Genomic DNA, 20,664 nt, shown 5'->3' on the forward strand with positions numbered 1-20,664 from the left:
CCAAAATGCTTTCATACTGCTCTCCTTCAGTTTTGTTTTGTTTTTGGAGGAAATGTAAATTTCTGTGCCAGAGACCTTTGGTTAAAGTGTAACTTGTGAGTGCAAATGAAATTACTATTTGATCAAAAAAAGAGAAACATTTGGACTGCTAACTCTTGTGACAACAGTGTTTAATTAAATGAAGTTTAATATTTTAGAGACTATCTTGTTTGAGGAAGCTAAGCTAATGTTTCATTAATACTTTAGGAGGAAGTCAAAGTTACATGAGATTTAAATTGCAAAGTCTGTCTTCTTCCATTGCCAAAGCCTATGGAATATATCACTTGGGCTCTAAAAATCATTGTAGTTTCAGTATGCATAGCTGCCAAGTTTTCCCTTTTCTCGCGAGGAAGCCTATTCAGCATAATGGAAAATCCCTTAAAAAAAGGGATAACTTGGCAGCTATGGCAGTATGTCCATGACAGAAAACCACATGAATGGCATTCCATAATGGAGCAATACCCTTAATTACCCTTAAATGATAATATTAAGGGTAATATTAAGGTAAAGGTAAAGGGACCCCTGACCATTAGGTCCAGTCATGACCGACTCTGGGGTTGCGCGCTCATCTCGCATTATTGGCCGAGGGAGCCGGCGTATAGCTTCCAGGTCACGTGGCCAGCATGACAAAGCCACTTCTGGCAAACCAGAGCAGCACATGGAAATGCCGTTTACCTTCCCGCTATAGCGGTTCCTATTTATCTACTTGCATTTTGATGTGCTTTCGAACTGCTAGGTTGGCAGGAGCTGGGACCGAGCAACGGGAGCTCACCCTGTCACAGGGATTCGAACCGCTGACCTTCTGATCAGCAAGCCCTAGGCTCAGTGGTTTAGCCCACAGCGCCATCTGGGTCCCTTATAATGATCATATTTTTATTGGTTTAGCGCAGCACGCAAGTGGGCGGCTTGGTTCGGGGCCGCTCGTGGGCTGGTCAAATGACCTCCGTGGGCTGCTTCCGGCCCATGGGCCTTAGGTTGGTGACCCCTGTTCCATCCTTTTTTTTTTCTTGTGAACTGCCCTGAGATCTTTGGATGAAGGGCGGTATATAAATTTAATAAATAATAAACTGAAAATGAAAATAGATTGGGGTGAGGGTGGCTGGCAGACGGGCAGCTGTGCATGTAGCAGGAGCAGCAGCAGCAGCAGCAGCAGCAGCAAGTGCTCTGGCAATGTTGGAACATGTATAGCATTAGAACTGTTTGAGTGGGCAGATTAGGAGGTGCAGAGCTACTATTCTTTAAATGCACTGCGAGGGGGAAAGGGCTGACTCTGGCTAATGGGAGGGTCACAGCAAAGAAAGGAGGCGATTTTCTTTCTAACTCGGTGCTGGTACCTCAGGTATTACCTCATCGGGTGCTATGTGGTTTGGTAGCACTGTTGTGCCGGGGGCTTCTTGGGGTGGCGGGGAATAGCTGTCCTTAGCCCCTAGCAGAAGCACTGAGTATGGACAGTGAGTTACATCTAGGGATGGGAGAACCTGCCAGTTTTGATTTCCCTCAGCTTTTCATTTTTTCCACGTTCTCCACATTCGTTTGCAATTTTTGTCGAAAAATTCTCATCAAACTTCATCTGCGTTTTAGTAATGTAGCCATTTTTGTATGCAATTTCACCTAACTTGCAATTTTTTTTCAAAGCGATTCCCCTTAATATAATGCATTTTTGTACATTCTTTTAATTATATATGCACACTTTATGCTGCTATGTGCATTTCTGTACGTTTTTGACTGGAGTACTGCTTTGCACAATTCAGGTGACTGCAAATTTTGAAGGGGGGCTGTGTTCAGCTTCATGTTTTGTTTTGGAAAGTGTGAATTAGTTTTAGGCTTGCCTTTCAAAGCAAACTGAATCAAATTTGTCTCCATTCCTTGTTACCCCAATTTGTCTCCATTCTTTGTTACCCTGATTCCTCCCACATATAAACACACTCCCTGAAATGTTCACGGGGCTTCAGCCCCCTTTTCATTCCTAAAACACACACACACACACACACACACACACACACACACACAAAACAGTCTGTAGTGTTACATCTAAATGTGGGATTTTGTTGAAAGGTAAGGAACTACCACTTTGGAAAAGCCCTACTTTATGAATGCTGAACAGTGGGAGCTTCTAAATTCAGCTTTGAAGAGAGAGTGAGGCTATTCCCAATGTAACTATTGACACACACACACACAGGTTAACAGGTCATCTGAATCCACGCCTCATGAGCTGTGCAGGAAGTCTTTCTAAAATACTTCTTTATTGATCACCAGGCTTACCCAGAGTCGCTTCACACAATACATTTTGGGGAAAGACACTTTTATTACTCACCTTGCTACCCTGTTTTATCCCCAAGTCATTTATGTTCACAGTTGCTGCCCTATATTTAAATAGGCTCATTTGCAGGATAGGTCTCCAAACGCTGGTGCGTGTGAGGGTGGAATATTACAGTTAAAGAGCTTTGCCTGCAGCTATATCCCCGCCCCAAGCTGTGTTCTTGGCAACATTTTGTAAGTTAGATGTGATTAGGCTGAATCAACATCTGGGTTGGAATCCAAAGGAATACCGAGGCAGTAATGTAGATGATGAGAAAAATGACGCTACTGAAATGAGCTTTTATGTCAAGAACAAATCTCCACTAGGCCATTTGGAAAAAGAGTACAGTACTGAGGAGTGCAACGCCTTTCAGTCTCCAAATATTCTGCCCAAGCCGGCCCTAGTATTAGGTAAAATGAGGGGGCATATTCAGGCAACTGGGACTGGATGTTACCAAAGGGTTGAAAATAAAAACAAGAACAAAACAAACCAATAGCTTCCCTTTCCCTCACCCCACCCCACAATTATTATTTTTTAAGGATATAGGACAGGCATCCCCAAACTTCGGCCCTCCAGATGTTTTGGACTACAATTCCCATCTTCCCCGACCACTGGTCCTGTTAGCTAGGGATCATGGGAGTTGTAGGCCAAAACATCTGGAGGGCCGCAGTTTGGAGATGCCTGATATAGGATGTTAGTCAGCCAAATGCCTGGTTGAAGAGGACCGTTTTCGCCATTTTCTGCCTATACTGCTCATGCAGGGCACACAATAAGCATTCTCCTCCTGCTGCTGTCATTAGACACTTGTGGGGTGCTTACAAGGATCAGCATGTTACACATGGCTGTTGCCATGGCTGTTTTGGCCCCATGTGTGGTTCAGTGGGTGCTGCTGAAAAGCTAATGTACAACCAACCAATGGTAATAAACCTCTTGTAGAAGTAGAGTCTACAGCAAAAGATGGACTTCTCCCATTTAAGGTTTCAACCAGTCGATGTCTTCCTTTCTCAATAATCCAGCAGCATTCTGCACCCACAGAGTGCACTCAGTCACCAGTGGGTTGTTATTCTTCCTTTTTATCCCCTCTGCCCACCGTTAGTTACTACTTCTGCTAACAGATGTTTCCCCTTGAGGTTTTCCTGGGCGTACCTCTCTTGTGTATGGTGCCATTTTGTACCAGCACTCAAAGGACTGAACTCACTGTTTCTGCACAGGAAAAATATTGCTGATAATGCAACCTGAGAACTCCAACATGCTTAAAACCACCAATCTCAGGCTCCAATCCTCATCTTATTTATTGAGGCAATAAATAGCTTACTTCCAAGTTAGGTTGCATAGGATTGTACTGCACATGTCTGAGCGACAAAGCATAATAACATCACAGCTATGGTTTGAATAACCAGACATGGAAGCTGGGGGTAAGCATATTATGTCCCTTAGTTACCTAGTTCAAATTCTTTGAAAACAATTGTTGCAACATTTCATGATCATTTCATTAAAAAAAACACTTAGCTGATCTTTTATTTCAGAGGACATTTGACAAATTCAAAGGGAAGAAATCAGTGGGTGCAGATGGCATGCACTGTAGAGTTTGAAGCTCAAATCTAAAATCATTGATCTTTTAACTTAATTATGCAGCAACATAAAATAAGCCCCCTTGCTATAAATAAAGAGGCAACTAATGTAACACTTCTTACGAAAAAGAGGATTTGGGACGCAGGAATGTCAGCCTGAATTCTGCTCCTGGGAAATTACTAAACAGTAATATTAAAATGTGACAGAAGAGGACAGAGTGGCAGAGAGTCTTAAATGTAAGAAGGGCAGACTGAACTAGTACTTGGTTATCTGGAAATAATTCCCACAGAGTTCAATTCACACTTAAATTCAAAGACATATGCATGGGATTGTAGCCTTAGGTCCAGAAGCCAGAGAGATTTATTTCTAAATAAATAAATAAATAAATAAATAAATAAATAAATAAATAAATAATGATAATTTATTATTTATACCCTGCCCATCTGGCTGGGCTTCCCCTGGCACTCTGGGCGGCTTCCAACAAACATTAAAATACATCAAATATCACAGATTAAAAACTTCCCTAAACAGGGCTGCCTTTAGGTATTTTCTAAATGTCAGGTAGTTGTTTATCTCTCTGACCTCTGATGGGAGGGCATTCCAAAGGGCGGGTGCCACTACCGAGAAGGCCCTCTGCCTGGTTCCCTGTAGCTTTGCTTCTCGCAGTGAGGGAACCGCCAGAAAGCCCTCAGCGCTGGATCTCAGTGTCTGGGCAGAACGATGGGGGTGGAGACGCTCCTTGAGGTATACTGGACTGAGGCCGTTTAGGGCTTTAAATATCAGTACCAACACTTTGAATTGTGCTCAGAAACGTACTGGGAGCCAATGTAGGTCTTTCAAGACTGGTGTTACGTGGTCTCAGCAGCCGCTCCCAGTCACTAGTCTAGCTGCCGCATTCTGGATTAGTTGTAGTTTCCGGGTCACCTTCAAAGGTAGCCCCACATAGAGTGCATTGCAGTAGTCCAAGCGAGAGATAACTAGAGCATGCACCACTCTGGCAAGACAGTCCACGGGCAGGTAGGGTCTCAACCTGCGTACCAGATGGAGCTGATAGACAGCTGCCCTGGACACAGAATTAACCTGTGCCTCCATGGACAGCTGTGAGTCCACCTCACAGCGCACCTGGTCTTTCAGGGGCACAGTTACCCCGTTTAGGACCAGGGAGTCCTCCACACCTGCTCTCACTGTTGTGAGCCGGGCAGAGCGATTCTAACTTGAGGACAGTATCAGGCCTGCAGTTACATCCCAAGCCTTGCCAGCTCATACTAACCAGGATGGAAGGCTGGGTATGTGCGATTCTGCCTTCTTTCTTGCAACACCAGATTTCATAGTTTGAAAATGCCCAAGGATTGCACTCCTGATGGGAGGGAAAATGTGTGGACATTGGATTCAGAGGAGCTACAGCTGCCATCAGTGGTGTGTGTGTGGGTGTATTTAAACCATTACAGTGGTACCTCTACTTATGGACGCAATCTGTTCCAGGGTGCCGTTCGCACCCCGAAAAGTCCATAAGTAGAGCGCTGCTTCTGCACATGCACGTGATGTGAAAGAGTGCTTCTGCGCATGCACGAAGCACGCAGATCGCTCCTGTACAAGCGCGAAGCTGCGATCCCGGAAGTAAATACGGTACTTCTGGGTTTGCCTCGTTCGTAACTAGAAAAAACGCAACATGAACCTAACGCAACTAGAGGTAGGTCCACCAAGGCCACTACCATGGCTTGCAATACCTCTCCCAAATGACATTAAACATAAAATTGCGCTGAATGCAAAACGCAGTAAAGCCTGATATCCTCCAGGAAACAACCATGTCTTCTATCCAGGGCAGGGGATTGGATGTGTTTTGCTCCACTGGAAGCCTTCAGGCAGGGGCTAGGTAACATAAGAAGAGCCTGTTGAGTCATGTAATGGCCCACCTTGTTTGGCATAGTGGCCAACCAGATTCCTGTGGGAAGCCTGCAAGCAGGACCAAGCACAAAAGCCCTCTCCTCTCCTGTGGCTTCCAGCAACTGGTATTCAGAAGCGCCACTGCCTCCAACTATGGAAGCAAGGCATAGCCACCAATGCCAGGAGCCACCTAGAGCCCTCTCCTTCATGAGTTTGTCCAATCCTCTTTTAAAGCCATCCAAGTTGGTGGCCATTACTTCCTCCTGTGGAAATGAGGTCCATAGTTTAAATATGCACTGTGTGAAGTGGTACTCTCTTTTATCTGTCCCAGATCTTCCATCCATTGGGATGCTTTATCTCTTGATTCCCTGCGTTGAACGAGTGGTTGGACTAGATCAGTGGTCCTCAATCTTGGGCCTCCAGGTGTTTTTGGCCTACAACTCCCATGATCCCTAGCTAGCAGGACCAATGGCCAGGGATCATGGGAATTGTAGTCTCAAAACATCTGGAGGCCCAAGGTGAGGACCACTGGACCAGATGGTTGAACTGCCTTTGCCTTTGCCTAACCTGCTTAGTCAAATCCTCAGTTGGCCCACCCTACAGGAGTTGCATCACTGGTCTGATGGTAAGGAACAGTGCTCATTTTACCAAATGCTACACAGGATATTTACAAGTCTAGAACCATAGTTATTTTAAATCTTAATTAGTGTTTTCAGTCTCTTTAAGCAGTATCATAAAAAATTCCTTGGTGGTGTACAGCTTATAAAAAATGTTTTATACATAAGAATGCAGGCGCCTTTTTAGTTAAAAAAAAATGTAATTGCTCTACAAATGTCATAACCTGTCTGAATGCTAACCGCTCAATAAAAGTTTGTTCTGTCTTCTAAAAAATAGATGCTAATTAATGCTGGATAATAAGAGTTCTGCTGGCTAAGGATGTTGTTAAATTAAAAATGTACTCTCCGTGTCTCATTTAATCCTATTGTTTTGCTTCCCCATCTGTTTGAGATTGATGTCTCTCATGTATGCTTGGGAATGATCTTGACGCTTGGTTGAGAAAGGCTGAGTTTTCAACTAGGTAGGCTGTGTAAAATAGGATAGATTATGGGCTGCAGCTGTTGTGGGGCAGGGCACCTGCAACTTACATATCTCAACATGTTTCTAAACCATGGAATTAGTTCACATAACACATGGTTAAGCTATGGAATTGCTACCCCAAGATGTAGTGACGGGCAACAAATTCCAAAAGAGGATTTGACAATAAGGCTATCAGTGGTTACTAGCCATGATAGTTATGTTCTACCTCCATTGTTGGTGGCAGTAACCTCTGAAGACCAGCTGCTGTTGAACTTGGGCTCTGCTTACAGGCTTCCCAAAGGCAACTGGTTGACCATTGTGAGCTGGAGATGCTGGAGAAGATGGACCTTTGGCCTGATGCAACAGGGCTATCTTTCATTCTTCATCCCTTTAAATGTCTAGTATAGACAAAGCTGAATAAAAGATATATGAGTCGAGGGGGAGAGGAATAACTCCAAAAGTTTAGCAAGTCTCGATTCAATACAGTGGAACCTCGGTTTATGAACACCTCGGTTTATGAATTTTCGGTTTATGAACGCCGCAGACCCATCTGGAACGGATTAATTCACTTTCCATTACTTTTAATGGGAAAGTTCGCTTCAGTTTATGAACGCTTCAGTTTATGAACAGACTTCCGGAACCAATTACACCCATGTTTCAGTTTATGAACGCTTCAGTTTAAGTACTTCGCGGACCCGTCTGGAACGGATTAATCCACTTTCCATTACTTTCAATGGGAAAGTTCGCTTCAGTTTATGAACGGTTACTCCGCGGACCGTCTGGAACAGATTAATCCACTTTCCATTACTTTCAATGGGAAAGTTCGCTTCAGTTTATGAACGCTTCAGTTTATGAACAGACTTCCGGAACCAATTGTGTTCATAAACCGAGGTACCACTGTATATATCAGGCAGGCCAGACAAGGCAACTACTTCTGCACACAGCATGCAATTAATATATTATTATTATTATTATTATTATTATTATTATTATTCTATTTATTAATTAATGAAATGTGTATACTGCCCCATACCTACAGGTCTCAGGGCAGTTCCCAGATATATGGAAGTTACAATGGCACTGGCTACCAGTTTCAGATCAGCAAAAGTTTCTGGCACTCTGTCGTTCAACAAGAGCCACAACAAAATGACTTTTTCTATCTAAATTAGGCTGCTGAAATGAAGGAAATGAACCAGGGCAGAAGCAGCCCTTACCTTGCCAATGCCAGAGCTCTAACATCAGCAGGGCTGAAAAGGAGGCATGCTGTGGGCAGCCTTGGAGAAGACATTGATCCAAAGGATCCATAACTTTTCCACTTCCCCACAACACACACACACACGAAATAACAGGGAGAAAACTATACTAGCCCTGGAGTTGGCATAGTGAATTTCCACCCCATTGTTCCCAGTGGGATGAAAATTGTTAAAGAAGAAGAAGAAGGGGAAAGTGGGAGTAGGAATAGAGGAGCACAAGAGTGAGCACAGGTGAGAAAGAGGCATGGGTGAGGTGGTTCTCTCCTTCCACCTCACTTTTTAGGATTGCAGCCTTAGTGCCTCTGCTAGGCACAAGCAATAACCTCCATATCCGAAGAGGTCATCTTCGATCTGTCACCTCAGGTGTTCTTATCCACTCAAATATGGTGATTCTCAATGGGATCATTTCCCACGTTTCCAGCCATCAGTCACAAACAAAGCCGTCAGGTGATGCACATGAGCCAGGCCTTAAAGCTTTTCAAAACATGAGCAAGAATATGCGTAGGCACAGTTCATGGAGATGGGCCCTCCAATGAATGAAGCATCTACAGCAGCATCAGGCCCACCCTTCCAAAACCATTGACCAAATTAGCCTACAGGCAAGTTGGCTAGGAAGTTGAGAAAATCAGACTTGACTATACAAGTTGCAAGTCCACTTGACAGCCAGCAAATCAGTGTCTCCATTTCTCATGTATAAAATTGAATTAACTGATGAGAAAGAGAAGGTCATGTTGATAGTTTCCCTTTGCTATCTGATAGGTTAGGCTATAAATAATAATAAATTAACTTGTGTAGTTCTATGTAATCTAACTGCTTCAGTGTCAATTACATTAAGATAAGGTATGAAGGGGATCATGAAGAAATCAATGGTGGAGGAGGGCAAGCAAGAGTCCTGGAAATTATGAAGCTTTGGCTTATGAGATCTGTCTCAATATATTTCCATTCTGACTCTTTCCACAATCATTTTCTCACCAAAGCCCCAGTGCAGAGGAAATATCTATTTCATTACAGCTTATCAATGACTTGTTTTTAAAAAGAAAATCACATTATTTGCCCAGCACGAGGGGTCTGGCTGTTTGACCTGAATATATTAAAATATTGTAATATTTTGTTACATACCCGAAGATTTTTTTTTTTAAAAAAAGGACATTGCTTATTAGCTTTCCCTTCCATGTCTCTTATAAAGGTTTGTTTGACAGAGCATAAGATAGTGGTAAAATCCTAAGGTAAAGGTTAAACTCTGTTTTATTATGTTTACAGGATTTAAAGGGTAAATCAGGAAGTGCTTATTTAACGTTGGAGTGAAAGTGGTGGATTAGTATCCAGACCGAGACTTAAAAGCAGCCTTAATCCTTAAAAATCTCTGAGGGTGAAAGGTCACTCTTAACACCACATCGGGTAAAGAATGAAGCAGACTGAAGCTTCTGTTTCATCATTGCCTGACTAATCCACTGAGGAAATGAGCGGCACTGTTTTTGAGCTGGGCAAACGGGCTGCCAAAACTAAGGAAACGCATGGAGAATGAATGGGAAGTAATTAAAGAAGGTTTATTCTCCCTCTGAAATACTGGGGGTGGGGGGGGGGTGGTAGGAGGCATTTTAAGAGAGTGACTTTAAAAAATAAAATAAGCTAGCCTCAATGAATATAAAATGAAATATTTCCATTCTTCTTTCATTCAATAAACTAAAGTCCTGTCACGCATCCAGGCTAGAGGTCAATGCACATGTTTATTCTTGTGGCAGAAGTGTCCTCACTCAGTGATGTTCCTATCTAGTTTTCCCCACAGAGAAGCATTTATGGGAAACAAGTCTTAAGGAAAACCTAACCAGGTCGGGTGTGTAAATGCCAATGGATAACCTCCTTCACTCGGATCCCAATGGTTAATCTTTCCCATTGACCCAGAAGCAGAATCTCATCTGGCTCCCAACATCATTGACAGGAAAGCAGCCCAGTCAACCAACTCATAAGGGTGCTATGGACAACGAGGAGAACTGCTTTCATAAAGAGATCATGATCACATGGTAGGTGTTGATGCCTTGTAGTAGATGGAAAGAACACTAGTAGGCATTACAACAGTTCCATGAATCTCAGAGTGGCAGCACCACTTATTGGGAAGGGTCCAGTGCATTTGCAGCTGCAGGAAGATTGCTCCTTCATCCCGCCCCCCTCCAGAAGGAAGACTCAGCTCCATCAGCCAGTTTCGATCAGCAAAATATAAGGCTTTGGAGATATGTATGCAGATGTATCTAAAGGCTGGGAGGTTCAAACACACCCCTACAACACAAGAGTGTGCTCAGATTAAGTAACTTCAATAATTTGTTCCTGAATTCGTCTGCATCCATCTCCCTTCCCTGTGCCTTTTCCCCTTCTGTTCTGTGTCTATTTGTGAGATCAAGGGCAGAGTTGGTCAGATCATTTGATCTTGAAAGTTCACATCCAAGCTTCCATCGCAGACATTCATTTTTTTGAATGAAGCCCTACTGACCTTGATCATTAGAACTGGAGCCATATTTTAATTTCCAGTCTATGGTGCAGTTGTGATTTGTACATGGTTGAAAAGTGTTTTTTGTTCAAGTAGCTACAGGAGCTGAGCAATTGGGAGGAGGAGTTAGAGATACCCCATGCTTCCCCCCCCCCCCATCTGTCCTGGCACTATCAGTGGAACCTTAATTCACACATTCTATGAGCTGAAATTCAGTGCAGGCATTATATATGGGAATCATGACATTTCCATTTCTGGAAAAGTTTCACAGCACATCATACCCTGTTTCTTTTAATATTCCAACCTTCAGGTGGCCGCTATCTCAAGTTCAGGGTCTGTAAAAAAAAGGCAGGAGTAAGATGCAAGGAGCTTCAACAAAACTTGCTTCTGGGAATAAAGCGTAATAAGTTATATATGAAATGTTTTAGAGTCCACTATTTTCTAAATCTTCCCTCACCTTGTGTAGACAAATCTTAACTTTTCCTGCACAATCAATACAAAAAGAAGAAGGCATCCCATATTTCAGCTTCTGGGAACAATCCCTCCCCCCTTGCAATACTGTATGAGCAGTCTTTTCAATATTTATACCAAGCCAGCCATTATTAAATCACTAGTAAAAAAAGAATAAGAAATCTGCTGTAGTTTCATCATATAAAACGGCACAGACATTCATCTTATAAAATTGCCTCACGGAGACTGATGAGCAGTGCTTCTTTGGGGCATATAAGGATCTGAATCTTTTTCCTAGCCTAAGGTGCTGATGACGCATTCGGTTGCTAAGTTATGCAGTTCATTACCCCCCCCCCTCCTAACAGAACCTGTGGTTAAGCATTATGCTTAGTATGTGTGGTGATGTTATTACTTTTTTCTGCTTTAAAAAAGAACCCAAAACCCCTGCAGAATGCTTTGGTGAAACAGAAGGACTGTTTTGCTGCACAACTTTTCTGATCTTGCAGCTCATCCGAAGCATTTGCTCTTGCCTTGCTTTCTCGTTTTGATTCCATAGTTTGTTTAATTGATTTTTTTTAAAAGAAAGAGGTGAACTGAAATGGAATAACTTGGAATATATTTGTGTGCAGCTGTGTTCGCCTTACCAGCACCTTACCTGGCATGTAATGCCAGCACTGCTGTCTTCTATAGCCAGATCTTTATTGCCATTGTGATAATTGCACAAGTAGAATAGCCATCACACACCAGCTTCAGCATTTTACAAGGCTGGCTAAAATCAAACCATTTGAAGAATAAGCACTAGCGATTCTAAATGTAGCACCGTCTAGATGTTTTGAACTACAACTCCCATGTGCCTCAGCCAGCATGGCCAATGGCCATAGATGATGAGAGCTGCAGTCCAACAACATCTGGAGGGCCACAGTTTGGGTAAGGTTGTCCTAAGCCATAGATCACACCCTTAGCCACAAAAGTGCATCAGCTCTTCATCATTCCTGACACTAGTGATTCGCACATATAATTTCCAGCTCTTCCTCTTGACCTTGATTTCCTTCTGTAGCCCACATTCCCTTTCCACCCAGGTATTTGGATTTTAGAAGCTTCAGAAGATAGCATACTTCATTTCTTTCCATTTTAGTGGGTCCAAAATGCAAATAGTGGGATTTGATTCCCACCCCCAACCCCTTCTGCTTTATAATTGCTTCTGGGCAGGTGGAATTGGAAGGATCAAACAGAAATACTTTCCTGCAATGGTGGGCTGAAATGAGAAACTGTTATTAATTGCAGCAGAAAGTGGCAGAAAGAGAAAGAAATTTTGTATATTTCTTTGAAGGAAAAAGAAATATTTCCCCCCCCCCGAGTCTTTAATTTCGTCCACCTTAAATATATTGTTCATGCAGGTGAACAACTCTGCTTTCTAAATGTATATTAGACAGAAAAGTATATTCAAGAATCTTTATAGTTCCTGAAATATGACATCCTTTTACTCCACCACACCCTAACAGTAAGGGTCATAATTCACTCAGAAAAAATGATAGCTGGCACCTGTCTTAAAGTTGTTCAGTGATTGCATGAGAATTAAAATAAAATTATCTTCTCACCAAAGGAGTTAGCAATTGCTGCAGGCTAAGGCTGAGCGGGAATTAACGTTGAATCCTGCATCTGGAGAATCGCTACACTTTTCAGTGAAATTAGTAACTTCCTTGCAAATTAAATTAATTGCACCCGATATAAAATCTTTATTTGGGGTGGGGGAGAGAACACCACACGCACACACACCCTGTGGAGAATTAAAAATAGATAACACTGTCCATTGGAACCTTTCTGCATGCTTCCCCACTGCCATTTTGGGGGTTTTTTTATCATCAGCAAACAATCATAGGACAAGGCATGAGATAACCACCTACTGCACCATCAGTACATCTTAATCCAGGGAATCACACTTCCATGTCAGAAGATACATTGGTACCAGTTACTCCTCAGACCAATGGTCTATTAAATATGATGACTTCTGTTGTTGTTGTTTTATGGTGGTCCAGTTTAGATGCATGAGAAAGCACACAACAGCACATATGTACAACCGAGCACTTCTTTCCATGACGTTTGTTGTATCCAGCCACTTAAGGCATAGGGACACCTTCATCAATACAGCATGGTGCCCATTGTCCATGAATTTGTCCAGTTCTATCTCCAAAACAACTTCCAAAGAAAACCAGAAAGCAAAATAATAAAATAGCACTTCATTTTTCAGCATTAAAGAGTGTGTTTATTTTACAAATTTATAAACTTCACAGGCTGAAGCCACTGAAGGAGTGTTACTACACCATAAAAATATACCAAAAAATGCAAGTTCTAAAAACAAAAAGTGTATTCCCAGTTCCTCATCCCCTTGATATGCAAAGATCTCATAAATTTTGGAAGTTTCCAGTGTTGTACTTGAGCAATAATGCTAGAACTATTTTTTTAATGGTTCTGTGCATTCAGATAGAAAACAGTCCGTCCTGGCTCTTGTGTCGTGCATTGTGACGTCACGATGCATGTGTCAGGATGCATGCGTGCTGCGGAGCAATGCCCTGCCCCGCCCCCAGGGGGTGCCACCCTGGGCAGCCAAGCAGCACCGTTTGCCACTGAGCAGGGCATTTTCACTGGTGGTGACCATTGTATGGCTCGCTCTTCCCAGACCTGCTCTCTTTTGGCCTGTATTTTAGAGCTTTATAATTTAGGAAGACTTTGGAAGAACTGGTTGGCAAGTCTTATCAGTTGCTGAAGTATGAGAGGATTTTATTTGCTGCTATTCTGGGCTCCTGGTGCACCAGGGTTTACACCAGCATAATAGAGTTGGCCAGGATGCCAGAAGGGATACAATTTGCGAGCTTTTTCTATTATCTGCACAGCAGGCAATGTTTAGTCAACAGTGCAAAGGCTGCGCTGAAGCGATTCCTGCTGGTTACCTGCTTTCAGCAATAGGGGTCGCTGTTTGGTAGTACCCAATTGGTTAGCTGTCAGATTCTAGAGCTCCCTATTGGTGGCTCTTAGATAATTCCAAAAATCCAAAGTCCTTAAGGCAATTGGGCCAAATTGGGCCCCATGGGCCACTCCTAAGGGGTCCTCTGCACCAGGGCAATCTAGATGGATTTTATTTTTATCTATAAGTTTTTGCAGACTTTGGCTGTGAACTGGAGCCCTATAAAAAGAAACTAAAGTTGCCTGACTAATCCACTGAGGAAATGAGCGGCACTGTTTTTGAGCTGGGCAAATGGGCTGCCAAAACTAAGGAAACGCATGGAGAATGAATGGGAAGTAATTAAAGAAGGTTTATTCTCCCTCTGAAATACTGGGGGTGGGGGTGGTAAGAGGCATTTTAAGAGAGTGACTTTAAAAAATAAAATAAGCTAGCCTCAATGAATATAAAATGAAATATTTCCATTCTTCTTTCATTCAATAAACTAAAGTCCTGTCACGCATCCAAGCTGGAGGTCAATGCACATGTTTATTCTTGTGGCAGAAGTGTCCTCACTCAGTGATGTTCCTATCTAGTTTTCCCCACAGAGAAGCATTTATGGGAAACAAGTCTTAAGGAAAACCTAACCAGGTCGGGTGTGTAAATGCCAATGGATAACCACCTTCACTCGGATCCCAGTGGTTATTCTTTCCCATTGAACCAGAAGCAGAATCTCATCTGGCTCCCAACAACATTGACAGGAAAGCAGCCCAGTCAACCAACTCATAAGGGTGCTATGGACAACGAGGAGAACTGCTTTCATAAAGAGATCATGATCACATGGTAGGTGTTGATGCCTTGTAGTAGATGGAAAGAACACTAGTAGGCATTACAACAGTTCCATGAATCTCAGAGTGGCAGCACCACTTATTGGGAAGGGCTAGCCCTGAGTCTCCCCTTCATGGATCAATGCCTTGTCGTGGCGAAGGGGCTTGAATAACTCAGAGAAGCTATGAGCTATGCCATGCAGGGCCACCCAAGATGGACAGGTCATAGTGGAGAGTTTTGACTAAACGTGATCCACCTGGAGAAGGAACTGGCAAGCCACTCCAGTATCCCTGCCAAGAAAACTCCATGGACAAAGACAACAGGCATATAAAAGTTATGACGCTGGAAGATGAGCCCCTCAGGTCGGAAGGCGTCCAACATGCTACTGAGGAAGAGCGGAGGACAAGTACAAGTAGATTCAGAGCTGATGAAGCGGCTGGGCCAAAGCCGAAAGGACGCTCAGTTGCGGATATGCCTGGAAGCGAAAGGAAAGTCCGATGCTGTAAAGAAAAATATTGCATAGGAACCTGGAATGTAAGAACCATGAGTGGAGGTAAGCTGGATGTGGTCAAAAATGAGATGACAAGAATAAATATCGACATCCTGGGCATCAGTGAACTAAAATGGAAGGGAATGGGCGAATTCAGTTCGGATGACTATCATATCTACTACTGTGGGCAAGATTCCTGTAGCAGAAATGGAGTGGCCCTCATAGTCAACAAAAGAGTGGCAAAAGCTGTAATGGGATGCAATCTCAAAAATGACAGAATGATCTCGATACGAATCCAAGGCAGACCTTTTAACATCACAGTAATCCAAGTTTATGCACCAACTACCGGTGCTGAAGAAAGTGAAATTGACCAATTCTATGAAGACCTACAACACCTTCTAGAAATGACACCAAAGAAGGATGTTCTTCTCATTACAGGGGACTGGAATGCTAAAGTAGGGAATCAAGAGATAAAAGGAACAACTGGCAAGTTTGGCCTTGGAGTTCAAAATGAAGCAGGGCAAAGGCTAATAGAGTTCTGTCAAGAGAACAAGCTGGTCATCACAAACACTCTATTCCAACAACACAAGAGACAACTCTACACATGGATATCACCAAATGGACAGCATCGAAATCAGATTGATTATATTCTCTGCAGCCAAAGATGGAGAAGCTCTATACAGTCAGCAAAAACAAGACCTGGAGCTGACTGTAACTCAGATCATCAGCTTCTTATAGCAAAATTCCAGCTTAAACTGAAGAAAGTAGGAAAAACCACTGGGCCAGTAAGATACAATCTGAATCAAATCCCTTATGAATACACAGTGGAAGTGAGGAACAGGTTTAAGGATTTAGATTTGGTGGACAGAGTGCCTGAAGAACTATGGATGGAGGCTCGTAACATTATACAGGAGGCAGCAATGAAAACCATCCCAAGGAAAAGGAAATGCAAGAAAGCAAAATGGCTGTCCAACGAGGCCTTACAAATAGCGGAGGAGAGGAGGCAAGCAAAATGCAAGGGGGATAGGGAAAGATACAGGAAACTGAATTCAGATTTCCAAAAAGCAGCAAGGAGAGACAAGAGGGTCTTCTTAAATGAGCAATGCAAAGAAATAGAGGAAAACAATAGAATGGGGAAAACCAGAGATCTGTTCAAGAAAATTGGAGATATGAAAGGAACATTTCGTACAAAGATTACCATAATCAAGGACAAAAGTGGTAAGGACCTAACAGAAGCAGAAGACATCAAGAAGAGGTGGCAAGAATACACAGAGGAATTATACCAGAAAGATATGGAGGTCTCGTACACCTCAGGTAGTGTGGTTGCTGACCTTGAGCCAGACATCTTGGAGAGTGAAGTCAAATGGGCCTTAGAAAGCATTGCTAATAACAAGGCCAGTGGAAGTGATGATATTCCAGCTGAACTGTTTAAAATTTTAAAAGATGATGCTGTTAAGGTGCTACACCCAATATGCCAGCAAGTTTGGAAAACTCAGCAATGGCCAGAGGATTGGAGAAGATCAGTCTACATCCCAATTCCAAAGAAGGGCAGTGCCAAAGAATGCTGCAACTACCGCACAATTGCGCTCATTTCACACGCTAGCAAGGTTATGCTTAAAATTCTACAAGGCAGGCTTAGGCAGTATGTGGACCGAGAACTCCCAGAAGTGCAAGCTGGATTTCGAAAGGGCAGAGGAACCAGAGACCAAATAGCAAACATGCACTGGATTATGGAGAAAGCTAGAGAGTTCCAGAAAAACGTCTACTTCTGCTTCATTGACTATGCAAAAGCCTTTGACTGTGTCGACCACAGCAAACTATGGCAAGTTCTTAAAGAAATGGGAGTGCCTGATCACCTCATCTGTCTCCTGAGAAATCTCTATGTGGGACAAGAAGCTACAGTTAGAACTGGATATGGAACAACTGATTGGTTCAAAATTGGGAAAGGAGTACGACAAGGTTGTATATTGTCTCCCTGCTTATTTAACTTATATGCAGAATTCATCATGCGAAAGGCTGGACTAGATGAATCCCAAGCCGGAATTAAGATTGCTGGAAGAAATATCAACAACCTCAGATATGCAGATGACACAACCTTGATGGCAGAAAGCGAGGAGGAATTAAAGAACCTTTTAATGAGGGTGAAAGAGGAGAGCGCAAAATATGGTCTGAAGCTCAACATCAAAAAAACCAAGATCATGGCCACTGGTCCCATCACCTCCTGGCAAATAGAAGGGGAAGAAATGGAGGCAGTGAGAGGTTTTACTTTCTTGGGCTCCTTGATCACTGCAGATGGTGACAGCAGTCACGAAATTAAAAGACGCCTGCTTCTTGGGAGAAAAGCAATGACAAACCTAGACAGCATCTTAAAAAGCAGAGACATCACCTTGCCAACAAAGGTCCGTATAGTTAAAGCTATGGTTTTCCCAGTAGTGATGTATGGAAGTGAGAGTTGGACCATAAAGAAGGCTGATCGCCGAAGAATTGATGCTTTTGAATTATGGTGCTGGAGGAGACTCTTGAGAGTCCCATGGACTGCAAGAAGATCAAACCTATCCATTCTTAAGGAAATCAGCCCTGAGTGCTCCCTGGAAGGACAGATCGTGAAGCTGAGGCTCCAATACTTTGGCCACCTCATGAGAAGAGAAGAATCCTTGGAAAAGACCCTGATGTTGGGAAAGATTGAGGGCACTAGGAGAAGGGGACGACAGAGGACAAGATGGTTGGACAGTGTTCTCGAAGCTACGAACATGAGTTTGACCAAACTGCGGGAGGCAGTGCAAGACAGGAGTGCCTGGCGTGCTCTGGTCCATGGGGTCACGAAGAGTCGGACACGACTAAACGACTAAACAACAACAACAGCCCTGAGTCTAATATTTGCTGGGCCTGAGTTGCCCTGCCCTCGCATGAAGTCTTGGGTTTGCAATTTTGGGAGAGGGGAGGTTGCCTGCTGGGGAGCGGGCAGGCTGGCGAGGCCCCGTAGAATTAGAGGCCCTAGGCTTCAGCATACTTAGCCTATACATAAATCCAGCACTGCCCAAGGAGAAAGTGTTGGGGGAAACAGAAGTGCGGAAAAGCCCTAAGTTACACTCAGAGGAGATCCACTTAAATTAATGGACCTAAGTTAGCCATGACTATTCATTTCAATGGGTCTCTGATCTAGAGAAATAGCAAAGAGGCCTTTCCTCCTTCTTTGTTGACTGAAAATATACACCAAAGAAATAAATCAAGAGGATCGACAAACTCAGGTGATACGGAGTAAGAGGACTGCCACTGACAATATACTACCACGTCCATTTTATTTCACTCTGTGCTACTTTTATTTACTTTATTTCATTTTATTCTTTTTCACTGGATTAGACACATCTAGATAATGGATTCTATGTGCTTCTCATCTTGGTTTCTTAAAGCCAGCCATTGGTCATAATAATAAAGATTTGATTCAAATCAATTTTAGATGTGGTTTAAGACCAACGATAAAAATGATTCTTTTCTTTTTTTAAATGTATATAAGATGCCATTTCATTTGATACTACAATACTATTTCATCATCCAGCAAAGGTTTCCTGCTCACCCAACCTCTCCTATCCCTGGAGCTAAGCAGTGCACCTTTCTCTCTCAACAAAGGAAATTTAAAGAGATAGGAAGCTGCCTCATATGAGCTTCATGCTATTTGTGCCCATCTTGCTGAGAATTGTCTTCTCTGACAGGCAGCAGCTCTCCAGAGTTTCAGGCAGAGGACTGTCTTATCACCGGCTTTAAGAGGTATTTTGGTGTTATTACAGCCTATTTTAAGCTGCCCTGAGAATCAGTCAGTTGAAAGGGAAGGTTTGAAACTTCAAAATAAAGAAATAAAGGGGATATGCCAGCAAACCTGGGACACCCAGCTCAAAACCCATTTTGTCCACAAAGCCTTTCTATTAACTCCTTCGTCTTACAACCCCAACTGATACAAACCCAGAGCATGAATATGTAAGTGCTTGCTTGCTTCCATTCAACCACTTTTACTATAAATCTCTGCAAGGGATGTCAGAGAATTCTCCCATGAATATGCCCATTTCAGTTTCTCTGTTTCCCACGATTAAGTTCAGTTCTCTACATTTCCACACCAGTTTGTGATTTTTTAAAGGAAAAAAGTCTGCATGGAAATCCAGAAACATTTTAGTGTGAATTTTTCCTGATAAGCACATCTTTGTGTGCCATTTTGTCTAGTGTACACCCCTTATATAATGCGATGTTCACTCATATCTGAATTTTTATGTTCACTTTACCCTACCGTACGCATTTTGGTACACATTATTTGGCTGGAGAACTGCAGTACAAAATCCAGACAAATGCGAATTTCGAAGGGTGGCTGTGTTTTGGTTCTCATGCTCTTTTGGAAAGTGTGAATTAGGCAGATTTTCCTATGAATGTGAACTAAATCGAGTTTCTCCCTGGTTCCTAATGCCAGGTATGTGTGCACAACATTGCAAGCTCCGTATTTTCTGTGTGGTCCTCCGGCGTTCTCTCCCCGGCCCCCTTTTGCCTTCAGTGGATTATTGGCAACTCTCCACAGAGGTGCTTAAACTGGTGAAGAACAATATTATCCCCATAAAAAGAGGCAAAGCTTGGTTTATAGCAGTGAGTAATCCAATAAAATAGTGAAAGAAAAGCAACAGGCAGGCTCGGCAAATGAAAGCAATGCTTCAGATTTCTTTCCCCTTAATCACTGGGATGATGCTGTCATAACACAGCACCCCAAACGTGTCATGCTCAGTAGCAGCAGCAGCAGCAGCCATGGCATGCCAACAAGCGTGGTGTGCATCCTTACAGACATAAGGTCATCCTTAATTAAAGCTGTGTAAACCAATTTTGCACAGCCAGTTTGGCAGGAAGCAAAACTTCTCTCTCTCTCTCTCTCTCTCTCTCTCTCTCTCTCTCTCTCTCTCTCTCTCTCTCTCTCTCTCTCTCTCTCTCTCTCTCTCTCTCTCGTGTGTTTTGTTGGGATGTGTGTGTTTATAAAAAATAATAGAACTTGTAGCAAATCATTTTTTAAAAAAAATGAATTTACATTTGGCAAAGGGCATATTCATGGGAGAAAGGGGAAAGGGAGTATGACATCAGGAAGAAGTGATAATTGTCTAGAAGGGGAGGGTGTTTCAAACGCAGACAAGTACTCAAGATGATCAGCTGGTGTGAACTTGCTGGTATTAAAATGGAAGCTGCATTGATTTACAGCCATATAAATATTTTGGGCTCTTGTTGTAATGCATTTTAGGCTGGAATCTCACTGCCAACAATTTTTTTTGGCTGCCACTCAGCTTGACATGCTTTTCTTGCAATTCTGTGGTTTGTTAGTTGATGAAGTAT

The sequence above is a fragment of the Zootoca vivipara genome, chromosome 1, assembly GCF_963506605.1.
Source record: "Zootoca vivipara chromosome 1, rZooViv1.1, whole genome shotgun sequence".
Classification (NCBI taxonomy): Eukaryota; Metazoa; Chordata; class Lepidosauria; order Squamata; family Lacertidae; genus Zootoca; species Zootoca vivipara.